Raw genomic sequence first — 12,359 nt, 5'->3', positions numbered from 1 at the left:
GACGTGGATCTTGGTTAAAATCACAAAGAGGACGGCGTCTAGGAGGCATGATTCTGTATTTAAAGGAATGGTTATCCCACATTTTTTATAAAACAAAATCATTCTCTTTTTTAAAAGACAATCAATATAACACTTAAAACCAACCAATAAACCAATCATATGGCAAACAATATAATTTGAAGTGCATAGATGCATCCATCCAACAAAGCATGTTAAGGAATTTTATTCTTATACTAAAACTTGTAAAATTCTATTTTTAAACTTAGTAACTATAAACAAAAATACTTTTGTATTCCTATAGCTCTTCGTGTTATATTTAATTCTATGCTAGGGTCAAGTCTAGGGTCCTCAGAGCAAATCGCTCTGATACCACTCTGTAAAACCCCGCCTTTTATAAAAAGGCGTAAGTGAAAATTTCGATTTTTCACGTGACATTACGACATCATCAGAGTTATAAATTGGCAGCGGAATATATATTTTTTATCCAACAGACTTGGAATTAAATAACACATCAGAGCTTCTAATTGAAATACCTCAAAATAAATATATAAAGTGTAACTGAATAATTACACATAAGATAGTATTTGTGCCACACAAGGCACAAATAATTTACAAGCCAAAATAACTAGAGTATAGCTAATAAACACCAACAGAAATATAAATATCGTTCTCAAGATAATATAATAAACGACTGGAACACAGCAGTCCACAAAATGGAGGCAAGCTAGCCTCAAGTATTGACAACTGGATCCACCTAAGGATTTGGGTAATCCTGGTACTCCTCCTCCTCATATCCTGTAATAATATATAATATAAAAAGAAAACAGAAATACAAAATACCTAAGTGAGTCCACTGTTTCCAATAATATAATGAATGCTGATTTATTTATAAAATGCAACACAATGAAATAAAACAAATAAATAAATAAGGAAATGGCATGACAATTTTAAAGTTTAATTATCAACTTTTACACTCCTCTCGTGATGAAACCAATGGTCCGGATTAGCGTGTTGTGGGAACCTACGGTCCCAGCTGGCAATACCTTCACCTCCCGCTGTATTAGCCAACTCTCACTTAAAGCTTATTTTATCAGGGACTAGGAACCAAAGGTTCTAGCTGGCCTGTAAACTTACGGTTACATCATTTGATTATTATTATCTTTACGGGAACCAAAGGTCCCACTGGCAATACCTTCACCCTCCGCTGCATTCACTAGCTTTGTTATTAACCAGTTTAATTAAAATATAAAACATGTATATTCACATGCACAAACAAATTAAATAAAGTAGTAAACACAATATTATGGAAAAATCCACCAACTTCGTCCTCATTAAGTATAAAGATACTTACTATTCTCGCTCCAAAGATTATCCGTAAAACTACATAATTATATCCATGCAAATAATAAATCAGTAAAAAGTACTATATGAATATTTTTTTATTTTGTTATTATTCGATTAAGCTTTACAAAGGTTATAGTTGTTATATTAATCTTAATTTAGTCCAAGAAACTCCTTAATAATTCTATATAAAATTAAATAGTATAATAATGTTTTGGAAGTATTTTCCCTTTATAAATTAACCCAATATAACCATTTTTAGAATTTACTAATATATATATTAAAACAAGCCCACGTGGGACCCATAATAGCCTAGCATTTTTAACAAAGACACAAGCCTTGTTCTCTTTTCCAACAAAAACCACTTGTTAAACTAAAACACACACACAAGACCTGCTATTAAACACACTCGTTTGGCAGCACAACACATAAGCACAAAATGCTTTCTTCACACCTTAACACGTTAACGCACACTCAGGTCACTTGCACCTATATATATATATATATATATTCAACAAGCAAAACACCCCCATTTTCTTTAAGCATGTACTCATCACGGCAGCCACTACATAACAACAAACATCCCATGACAGCAATATATGCATTACTCTACAAGTGTCTTCATCTTTTAATTAACTCTTGATTTCTTTATCACAGCACTTATCACTTTCACCATATATATATATTTTTATCACATGCAAACTACCTTTTTAGACACATGCACATCATTTACACTCACGGCAATCAACCAATTCACAGCAGAATTTCTTCTTGACAGCAACATATTTTCATGACAGCAACTATTTAAAGGCAGCAATATTTTTATTTTCACTTTGATCTCTTCCTAGCCGCTTTTATCCATTAATATACATATATATAAGTGTTCTCAAGTCATTATATACTCACTAGTTTTCTGTTGATGATCAGACTCTGCCCTCAAAGGAAGACTTCTCTGCTTTCAACAAGAAGAGAAAAAGAGAACGTCACTTATATACATATATACATTCAGGCCTTCAGCAATAATATCTCGAGGAAGAGGGGGAGTGCAGAATCATGAATAAGGCTGAATAGATACTGATTTCTGGAAATTAATGGAAGGAATTACTCACCAACTTTTGGACAAAACAATTCAAAGAAGGGAGGAAGAGTTGCTGTCCAAGATAAAATACTTGGAAGTGAATTGTGTTTGCCGGTTTTTGAATCAAAAACAGGGGAAGTTTCTGATTTCTATTTCTGCTGTATGGTTGGGAAATAAGTGATAATTCAAGATCCCATTTCTGGTTTTACAAGTGCTGGAAAAACAGGAAGAACACAGAAATTACAGTAACAAAGTTCCTGCAATCTACCGAGAATAAACAGAGGAATTTCTTGCTGGAATTCAGTTTTCTTTGGTGCAATTTTGGTTGATCAATAAGCTCTTTATATAGAACACTTGGAAGGTTAAGATTAAGTCAACAAAAACTCAATCTAATGGTTGGATTAACTGCAGGTGGAGGATTCGGATGAAGACTCGAGACTTGACTTCAAGGGTTTTTATCTATAACAAACTAGATTCCATTCTTTTTAACTACCATTTAATCGTAACTAAGTTTATTTCCTTTAGTTATGATCCTCTGAAATGCTTAAACCATGCTGGGTTACAGATTTAATAAATTAAAATTGACAGCTCTCACTCACACGAAACACCGTATTACACAGAAATTGCTTCCTGTACCAAATCAGCATATGTGTTTATAAATTGCTTTGGTTAAAAAATTCATATATGGTTAATTATTCAACAAATTGCTCAACCATACTTAATCTTAAACATGTACACACGCACTTACACAATTATAGGTGTTTTAGCATTTAAAGATCATTAACCTATGTGTATTTTTACTCTCTAATTTTCTGGGCATTACATCCCACCCCCCTTACAGAAATTTCGTCCTCGAAATTTGCAATCCTAATAAGCATGTTACTAATTAATAAACTATAGAAATTAACATATTTTGTTACCTATTTGTCTTTAGTATTACAGAAAACACTCTCTACCGGTGACGCAGGAATCTCCTCCCAATGCTCAATGGGGGCCAGGATCTCTGGTTGTTCCATGTTTGGAACATCAGGTTGTCCCTCCTCAGGTTGTGCAGGGGAAAAATCCTCAAGTGGGATATCCCATCCCATGTCATGATATATCTGAGCCATCCTTTGAACTATCAAATCATTCATGGCTAGATTATTTACCAATGTAGCGTTTATGCAGTCTCTGATTGGCATAAAATTTTGCGACGGTGTAGATATTATCAGCGGGGATGTCCCCAAAATTTTTTGATCCGTTCTGTGACCGTTTGCTCCAAATCTGGTATTCTGGACTTTCCAAAAAAAGCTGGCCTTCTGAACCGAACATTGGGGGTCGGGGGTTGGGAATCGAACTCCAAATGACAAGTTCTGCGTGTTCACATGATCGCCTCAACTGGACCTATATGCCTTTTGAATTTCGTACCGAACGGACGAGCGAAAAACCATGATTTGGGGCAAGCGGTCACTCTGACGTGTAACCCAACATGAACGCCTCCCAACCAAGTCACCTACTTGAAGGGTCTTCATTGAAATCCTTTACCTTATGACTCCTCCCTAAGATAGACTTCACAGCTGATCAAATCACACACTTGCAACAGTTAAAGAGCTAGTAGATCTTCAAATCTCCCTAAACACCCTCTCTAAGCTATAGAGAATTCAATACCGAATTCTGTACATTGTACACGCGTAGAGGCCTCTATATATAGGCTATAGAAGACCTAAATCAAGTCTGAATTGATTTTCTCTAGGCGGCATTCGGACGATAGCTGAGGGCGTCTAGACGGCCAAATGTGCAACCGTCTTTCTAAATTCCCTGAAATTCTTTCCTGAATAGAGCCACGTCCGAACGGTGGTGCCCTAGCGTCCAGGCGGTTGCACTTTAGCTACACATAATTTCCATAATAAGGATTGGCATCCAGATGGTATTACCACATCATTCGGATGGATGCACTTGAACGCTGGATTCTTTTGGAACTTTGAAGAGAGTTCAGACCCATTGTAGCGACGTTTGAACGGATGCAAGCTTACACAATTTGAAGCTTCTGGACACTGATGGGAGTCCGGACGAAATAACCAAATCTTTTGAACAAATGTTGCTTAACTGAAGAGCATCCGGACGATTGACAGGGACGTCCGGACGGATGCAAGGGATTCAACTTCTCTGTCTTGTAATCCGCACAGAGTCTTCTTGAAGCACATAATCGACATGTAGACTCTGAATAAAAACAGCATCCCTGATTTAAAAAGCAACATTACATAGAAGTAATTTTGTCCAACATAATGTAGTCAATCACAAACTAACAATAAGCATCTGCATTATGAAACCTACTGCATTGGACTGATTGTAAGAATACTGGGTCAATATAGTGTTGCAAATAAAGTCTTGCGGTATACGCAAGGAACCAAGAAGTACAACTTAACCTAAAGATACACTTACCATTTGGAGGTGGTTGGTTATTCAATTCTGAATTTGCGAATTGTGTAGGTAGTAGAAAGTCAACTTCAAGATTTATTTTCTTATTAAGGGATATATTCTGGAGATGCAATAAGCAAACTATAATTGCTACGTCTACCAAGAAAGCTGAAATTCTTGCATGCTATGAACTCATTAAATAGGCATGATGGATGAGACATTTTGTTGAAAGTCTCAATATGTCGATTTTATAGTTAGACCATAAAGATACTCTCCAGTAATTCTATTATAATTTTTTCTTTTATAAGAATAAAGAACAAAAGCATAAGTAAATCGACATCAAGTATCTCAGTACGAGAGATAACATTAAGAGACATAAAGAGTCTATTGAGCATATAAGTATTGAATTAATGATTGCGGATCCCATGACTAAAACTTTACTAGTAAAGAAAGTATAAAGTCATGCGGAGTATATGAGACTTAATAATTCAATTTTTGCTTAGTTTGTCTCTTTTTGGTCTATAGACATGAAGTTATTATCAAAAAGATTTTGTGCACATTTGTTATTTTCTCCATGAGGATAAATAAAGTTGGATCTGAATGACTTATAGGAAGTTCATTCATAAAGCTTGACTATCCATAAAGTACTCATGTAAGGAATGTGTTACACTGTTATACATGGAAGGGACGACCTACTTTATAATGGTTTTACCGCCATGATTCATGTGAAACATTTTTATTTGAGTGGGAGGATTCCATAAATGACTGGCCAAACTAAAGAACCTAATACCATAACATGTGTCGTAAAGGCTAAGTGGGAGAATGTAAGATATTATCTCTATATATGACCTGTATGCCACATATACGGTATTTATTATATTTTAATTAATAAATATAATATACGGTATTACAGTTATGGTAATTTCTATTAATTTAAATTACCGTAATGGAATCGTTTAATTGATTTTAAATCAATTAATAATATTGTTTCCTTAATGGGAGGAACAGTATGGTGTTTACCATATTTGAGCATAATATGTATATATGTTCTAACAAAAGTATCAATTAAATGATTAAATTTACCTCTTTCTATATCTTTGTCTTTTTAGACAAATAGTGATTTGACATAGAATCAAAGAAAAAGTCCATAATTCGAACTTTGTCTCCGTCATTCACCTCCTATTTCAATTAAGTATTTGAGTGTTACAATCCTCTCTTGATTTGGGAAAATACATATATGTTAAGAGTAGTAACTATCTTATTTCTTTCCATGTAATCATTATTCTCTTTTTTTCCTTGTTAGTCGTTGTTTCCACGTTAAGTAGTATAAGTCAATTTTAGTCATTAGTACGTACTATAAAGTATGTATTTTCTTAAGAGTATTTCCATAAGAGTTGCTTGATTAATAACTCAGCCCAAACTCTCCTTAAGGACGTTGTAATAGCTCCTACATTTAAAGGTTGTAATGTCGCTACAAAAATTTTGCTCATTAGCATTGACTCTTAGTGGACGCTAAAAGTCCAAAAGTTGACGCTAATGAGCATTAGCGTCAACTTTTGGACGCTAATAAGTCGACGCTAAAAGCCCGACGCTGATGATCATTAGCGTCGACTTAAGGGTCGACGCTGATGATACACTATTAGCGTCGACATATGTCGACGCTAATGCTTTATGTAGTCGACGCTAAAACATGTAACACATATATCACAAGTCGACACTGATAGGTATACTATTAGTGTCGACACCTTGGTTGACACTAATAGTCTATCATCAGCGTCGACACTTGTGGACGCTGATACCCTAAAAATATTTAAAAATAAAAAATAAAAAATTAATAGGCTATTAGCATCGATTGGGTTGACACTAATAGTCTAAAAATTATAATATATATATTTTATAATAGGCCATTAGCGTCAACATAGTTGACACTAATACCTAAAAAAAAATTTAAAAAAAAAATATTTTTTTGATGATATTAGACTGGATCGACGCTAATACCCTAAAAATTAAGATATATATATATAATATGCAAACCATTATCAGAAGGAAATCTAGTACAGTAGTACCCTCACAATCACACAGGTGCACATTACTCCCTAAATAAGACAATACAAAACAAATAGTCCCCACAATTACCATACACCAGTACTAAACCAACCCAAAACACATGTATTCACTTGGGAAGAACCAGACATGTCACAACTAGGCCTTTCCTAAAGCTGATCATCATCCTGCCAAACAATGTGTCTCAGCTTATCATATGTTGACAATATAAAAGAACATAGATTGATTCTATGGCAATGGCAACAAAAGCATGGCAATGTATATTGCCATTGCAACAAGAGCTCCATAGGAATATCCTTCCACTCATTGATCACACCACCTTCCATTTTCACTCCCCCTTTACCAATCCCACTTTCACCAAGCATCATAAGCTTCCTAAACAGGGATGACAAAGTTGTCATTATTCTGTAAAATCTAACTTGGTATTACTCTTTTTAAATCTACTCCAATAAGATAATTACAATAGAACATCTACATTTCATTTTTCTCTAATTTTCAGCAGAACATTCCAAAGAGTTATGGCAAACAATATGAAAACTAGCAACATAAACAAGCATCTGTTATTGAACTCCCTTAGAAGAGAGTGATGGAAACAAACCCTTTGTCCTCTTGTCCCACTACTCCTCGTGCTCATGCTTTCTCTTCCATATCTCTTTTGTTTCTTCTTCATCCTCCTTCAATATACCTTCCTCTTCTGATATCTACATGATCATGAGAATATGAAGCCAAAAATGAAAACAGTCAATAGAAACAAGGAAATAACAGAGCTTTCAGCATACCCTCATCTGCATTTTTCACCTTCGCCATTCTTGTTGTGTTAATATGTCTCGAACCTTCAATTTCAGCTCCTGCTGGAACTCCTCTTACTGTTCATACATATGCTCATATGGTCCCTTAAATACACCAAAGAGCATAAATTAATAGGCCATGTCAGAAGCCTTGGATTAGGAAGGGCAATATATTCAGGAAAATATTACTGCCTAATGTCAGAAGCGACCACCCCTCTTCCCTACCAATATATATACAAAAAACCCACCACAACCAATTAGAGGGCTTAAAAGAATAGGAACCAAGACAAAACAATAAATTATAATACATTAACAATCATTAAGTTAAAAACATAGTAAAAACACCCAGAATGCTAAGAATGACTAGTAGTGGAAAGAAAATGGAGCTCCTATATCCCAGTCAACTCATCCATAGTTACTTTAAAGCCAAAAGGTTGTATGTATTGACCTACAAAAATAGCTTAAATGACATCTCCTCCCCCTATTAAACAAGGTAAAGGGTGAACCGATAGATTCAAGACCCACTGGCTGCTTGTATAACTTACCAATAAAAAATAATTACTAGAATAAAAAAATTAAGCAAAAAGAGTTCACATGTTAATGTGTGAAAAGTTAAGATAGAGATGACAAATGTGAAGTCTTTAAAAATTTAGTATGCAAGCCCAAAAGCTCTTCCAAGTAAGTAAAACACCGGTGTTTGGTGGCACTAGAATATCAGAGCATGCATTATGAACCATTCATTTGGCTCATGATATAGATAATATGCAAAAAACAACAAACTTGTAATAGCTCTAGTATGAGGTCAACAACATTATTCATGATACTAAAGGAATATGGGTTGTCCCTGAGTTGTTTGGGACAGCTTAGCTAGTGGCGTCTATTAATTTCTTTAAATTAGTGGAAGCTCTAATTTACATAGTTAAGCACCTAATCAGTGTAACTAGAGTTTTTAGCTGCTTTTAATTTTTATGAGTTGAGTAGCACATTACTTTCGATATCCTGTATTCAATTTCAAAGTAAGAAGCACCCTTACCTTCAGGAATGTCACACGCAACAATAGCAATTTCAGCAAGAACCCAGTGGAGGAAGTTTGGCACCCTATCATATTCAGCTCTACAATGCTCCGCTAAATGCTTTCCTAAAATCACAAACCAACACATAAAAAGAGAAGAGGAAAAAAGACAGTAAGCAGATAACTTGGGGATACGTACAGTAAAAAGTAGACTAACATATATCACTTGCTTGTGACAACCCCAAGATTCGTTGCTAGGGATTGAATAATAAGAGCAGCACAAGAAGCCAGTAATATGATCCAAAGTAGCTAAGAAAAAGTAGTAATAAAAATAATAAACGATAAATAACAGAACATTGAGAAATAAAACAATTAGATAGACACACACATACACAAATAGAGTGAGACAGAGACAGAGACAGAGACAGAGAGGGAGAGAGAATTCCCGAAGGAAGAGTATATATTCTGTGAATTTTACAAAACATAATGTATGTAAAGCTATAAAAGTGAATACCCAATAAAGCAGGCAGGCATGCCTCAATTAGGTACCATGATTTACACAGGGGTACATCCTAGAGAAACTTCCAATGTGCGGAATTGATTTTCAAAATGAGTCCATCTAAGATCTCCAATGAGGCATATATCAGCTACAAAAAATGTATCGCCATTAATTCCATGTCCTTATGTTTTGGGTTCACAGGGAAGATATGGACAAAAAGCCCTATAGCAAGATAGCTATCATACTTTTTAATGAATTGCATTTTTAAGGTGGAAATCCTAGAATGAAAGAGTTCCAAAGTTTACTTGTCATGCCACTTCTAACAGGGGGTATTTCACGACGCCAGTCACCTCTTATTCGGAAACACAAAATTCTACTAAAATTCAAAGGGAAATCAACTGCATCAGAATATGACATACGTATCTCATACTTGAATTTTGCTCTTGCCTGAAGATCCGTTTCAACTGAGTAAAGCAAATTACAAGTATGTTTGTCAGCACATAATTTATGATGGCATGTATGGAGATGAGAAATTACAATCTTACAAAATCTCATAAAATATAGCTTCTAATCCACATGAAAAATCTCAAACCAAACTTCTGGTACATAAAAGCTTTTAAAGTTACATTTTCTCTTTTTTTTGGAAGCAGAATGTTTGGTTGCAACACTGGAATAACATAACAAAACTACTACTCACCAATTATATCATCAGAAAAAAGAAGGCACCAAAATTACAATAGCTGACCAAACAAAATCTCATAAAATACAGCTTCTAATCAACATGAAAGTAATGCATCCAAATTCAAGCATGTTAAGAAAAGAACACCAAATTTTCAGAACTTAACAAATATTGACAGATCAACTTAATAGGTACAATTTTTGGAATATCAAAAACCTAAATCCATAGATTCCAGCTTACCCAGGCCGATTCAACAGAAACCAAATTAAAAAGGGGGCGAGGATCCTCAAAGCCAACAGCTAACTCGAGAAAAAGCTTTTTAGAGACCTAAAAAAAAAGAAACCAAGACAGTCATCCAAATTCAAGCATGTTAAGAAAAGAACACCAAATTTTCAGAACTTAACAAATACTCATAGATCAACTTAATACGTACGTGTAATATTTGGAATATCAAAAACCTAAATCCATAGATTCCAGCTTACCCAGGCCGATTCAACAGAAACCAAATTAAAGAGGGAAAAAAGCAACCACACTATTTTGAACATATCATCACCAATATGATGGTGAACATGAGGATCCTCAAAGCCAACAGCTAACTCGAGAAAAAACTTTTTAGAGACCTAAAATAAAAGAAACCAAGACAATCAGTTCATTAACTCACCAAAAAAAAAAAAAAGGTATTTTGACATTGGAAAATGTCAAGTAAGAGCTTACTGGAGCACCAATCACATTCTGATGTCTAGTATTAGTCCTCAATTTTATTTTATTTTATTTTATTATTTTTTTTTATGAATAATCCACAACCTTTGTTCAAGGGAAATAGATTTTTCAAGAGTTAAAATTTATCAAGCATGACTTAATTAGATGCTCCTTACGCATCTGGGTCCTATTGGGTGAAATTATGAGAAATAGTTAAAGTAGCTTGACTTTCATACTTTGCAAGCAGAACAATTCCAGAAAGAGTGCTTTTCAATTAGCCTAAGTGAAGCAACCATACTTGATTATTGTTGCATTATATTGGAAGGTGATATTTCTGATGTCATTAGTTGAACTGCAGGAAGTTACTTCCAAATCTTCAAATTTAGGAGTATATAAACACCAGCAAAAAAGAGGGCTTTAATGTTATACAACATTTTTTTTTCTTTTTTCTGTTCTAATCTTCGTCTGTTATTCCCTAGTTTTAGTTGTCATCAATATTGTCTTTTTCTTCAAGAAAGTCATTTAGCCACAAAACATTAGAGGTTCCCCTATATATAAAAACTGATAAAAAAACCCAATAAAAGAGTGCAAAAAGAATCTCTAAGTCAAACAGTAACCAAATAATAAACCTATTCCATTGAATTCTACAAAGCAATTGCACCCAATAGTAATAAGAGGAAAAAACAAAACTTTGAAAATCAATTAGATTTCAGAAAAACATTCAAAACCCAATGTTATTAGCAAATCATTTAGCAACCCATTTGCATTTGGATTGAAATCCAACCTTCAGACAGGCGAACAAACACAAAGAAAGCAAAGGAAAAGAGAGTACTGTCAAGATAGCTAGCAAGAGAGGTGGAGAACAAGACATCTTCAGGGCAAGCCCACGACAAGGAGCACACTCTTTCTCATTCACTTCAACAAACACCCAACAGTCCCTCCACAGCCTCCTCAATTTGCATTGGCTTTCCAACCACCCCTCCGAAGAAAAACCAAAAAAAAAAAAAAAAAGGAACCAATAAGGCAAAAGCTCTCTCACACCAAACACAAACCTCTCTCTTCACAAAATTTCCACCAAACCCAATTTTAGCACAGGGTCCGTGACATTTAAGAGAGTTACGTTTGGACCTTTCGAATTTGGAGCAGACAACATCATCTACTTACATCAATGACCATCTTATCTATCTCACATATATCAATTTGCTCCACGGAGCTATGGCGAGAAATTTCTCTAAACCATAAATGGTAAGAAAAGTAAGAAAAATCAAATCTTTACCCAAAAAATTAAATTGACCATATGAAATTTATTACCGGTGCAGCTGAAGTGCAAATCTCAGACAAATGAGATGGTTGAAGGCTGCCGGAGAAGCGGTCGGCGGAGCTAGAAACGACACCCGGGTAGTACGGCTGTCGAGGGGAAAAGAGAGAGCGTGAGAGAGAGACTCGAGAGGGACTTGAGAGACAGAAAGAGAGAGAGAGAGAGAGAGAGAGAGAGAGAGAGAGAGAGAGAGAGAGAGAAATGTCTAGAAATGCCGAAGAAAGTGGAGAAGATGAAAGTGAAGAAAGTGGAGAAGATTAATGAAAAATTGAAATTGACTTCTAATTGTGTGTGCGCACAAAGTGTTAACAAAATAATAACAATGCGAAATTTAAATAACACAAGAATTTTTGTTAACGAAGTGGAAAACTCAATATGAGAAAAACCACTTTGGGGTAGCAAAACCCAGGATATCCACTATTCAGAAGACAAGACTAGTTACAAAGTAGTAGCACTCACATACCCCTAATGCAGGGTCGTACCT

General features: G+C 34.9%; 1 long non-coding RNA gene across 10 annotated transcripts; it reads right to left on the bottom strand.

Annotated features, from left to right (window-relative positions):
- Positions 1-518: 518 nt before the first annotated feature.
- On the bottom strand, positions 519-12,135 carry LOC133878009 (uncharacterized). Of its 10 annotated transcripts, none has more exons than XR_009901815.1 (9): positions 11,869-12,135; positions 10,292-10,478; positions 10,099-10,185; positions 9,599-9,643; positions 8,702-8,806; positions 7,660-7,773; positions 7,479-7,581; positions 3,340-4,637; positions 519-795 (listed from the first exon to the last, which is right to left on the bottom strand). It is a non-coding gene; the product is annotated as an uncharacterized LOC133878009 (long non-coding RNA). The 10 variants fall into 10 exon arrangements; XR_009901816.1 differs by having other exon boundaries at positions 3,340-4,618; XR_009901818.1 differs by having other exon boundaries at positions 4,333-4,637; positions 11,869-12,129.
- Positions 12,136-12,359: the final 224 nt, after the last annotated feature.

Source organism: Alnus glutinosa, chromosome 9, assembly GCF_958979055.1.
Source record: "Alnus glutinosa chromosome 9, dhAlnGlut1.1, whole genome shotgun sequence".
NCBI lineage: Eukaryota > Viridiplantae > Streptophyta > Magnoliopsida > Fagales > Betulaceae > Alnus > Alnus glutinosa.
This window is presented reverse-complemented; position numbering and strand designations above follow the sequence as displayed.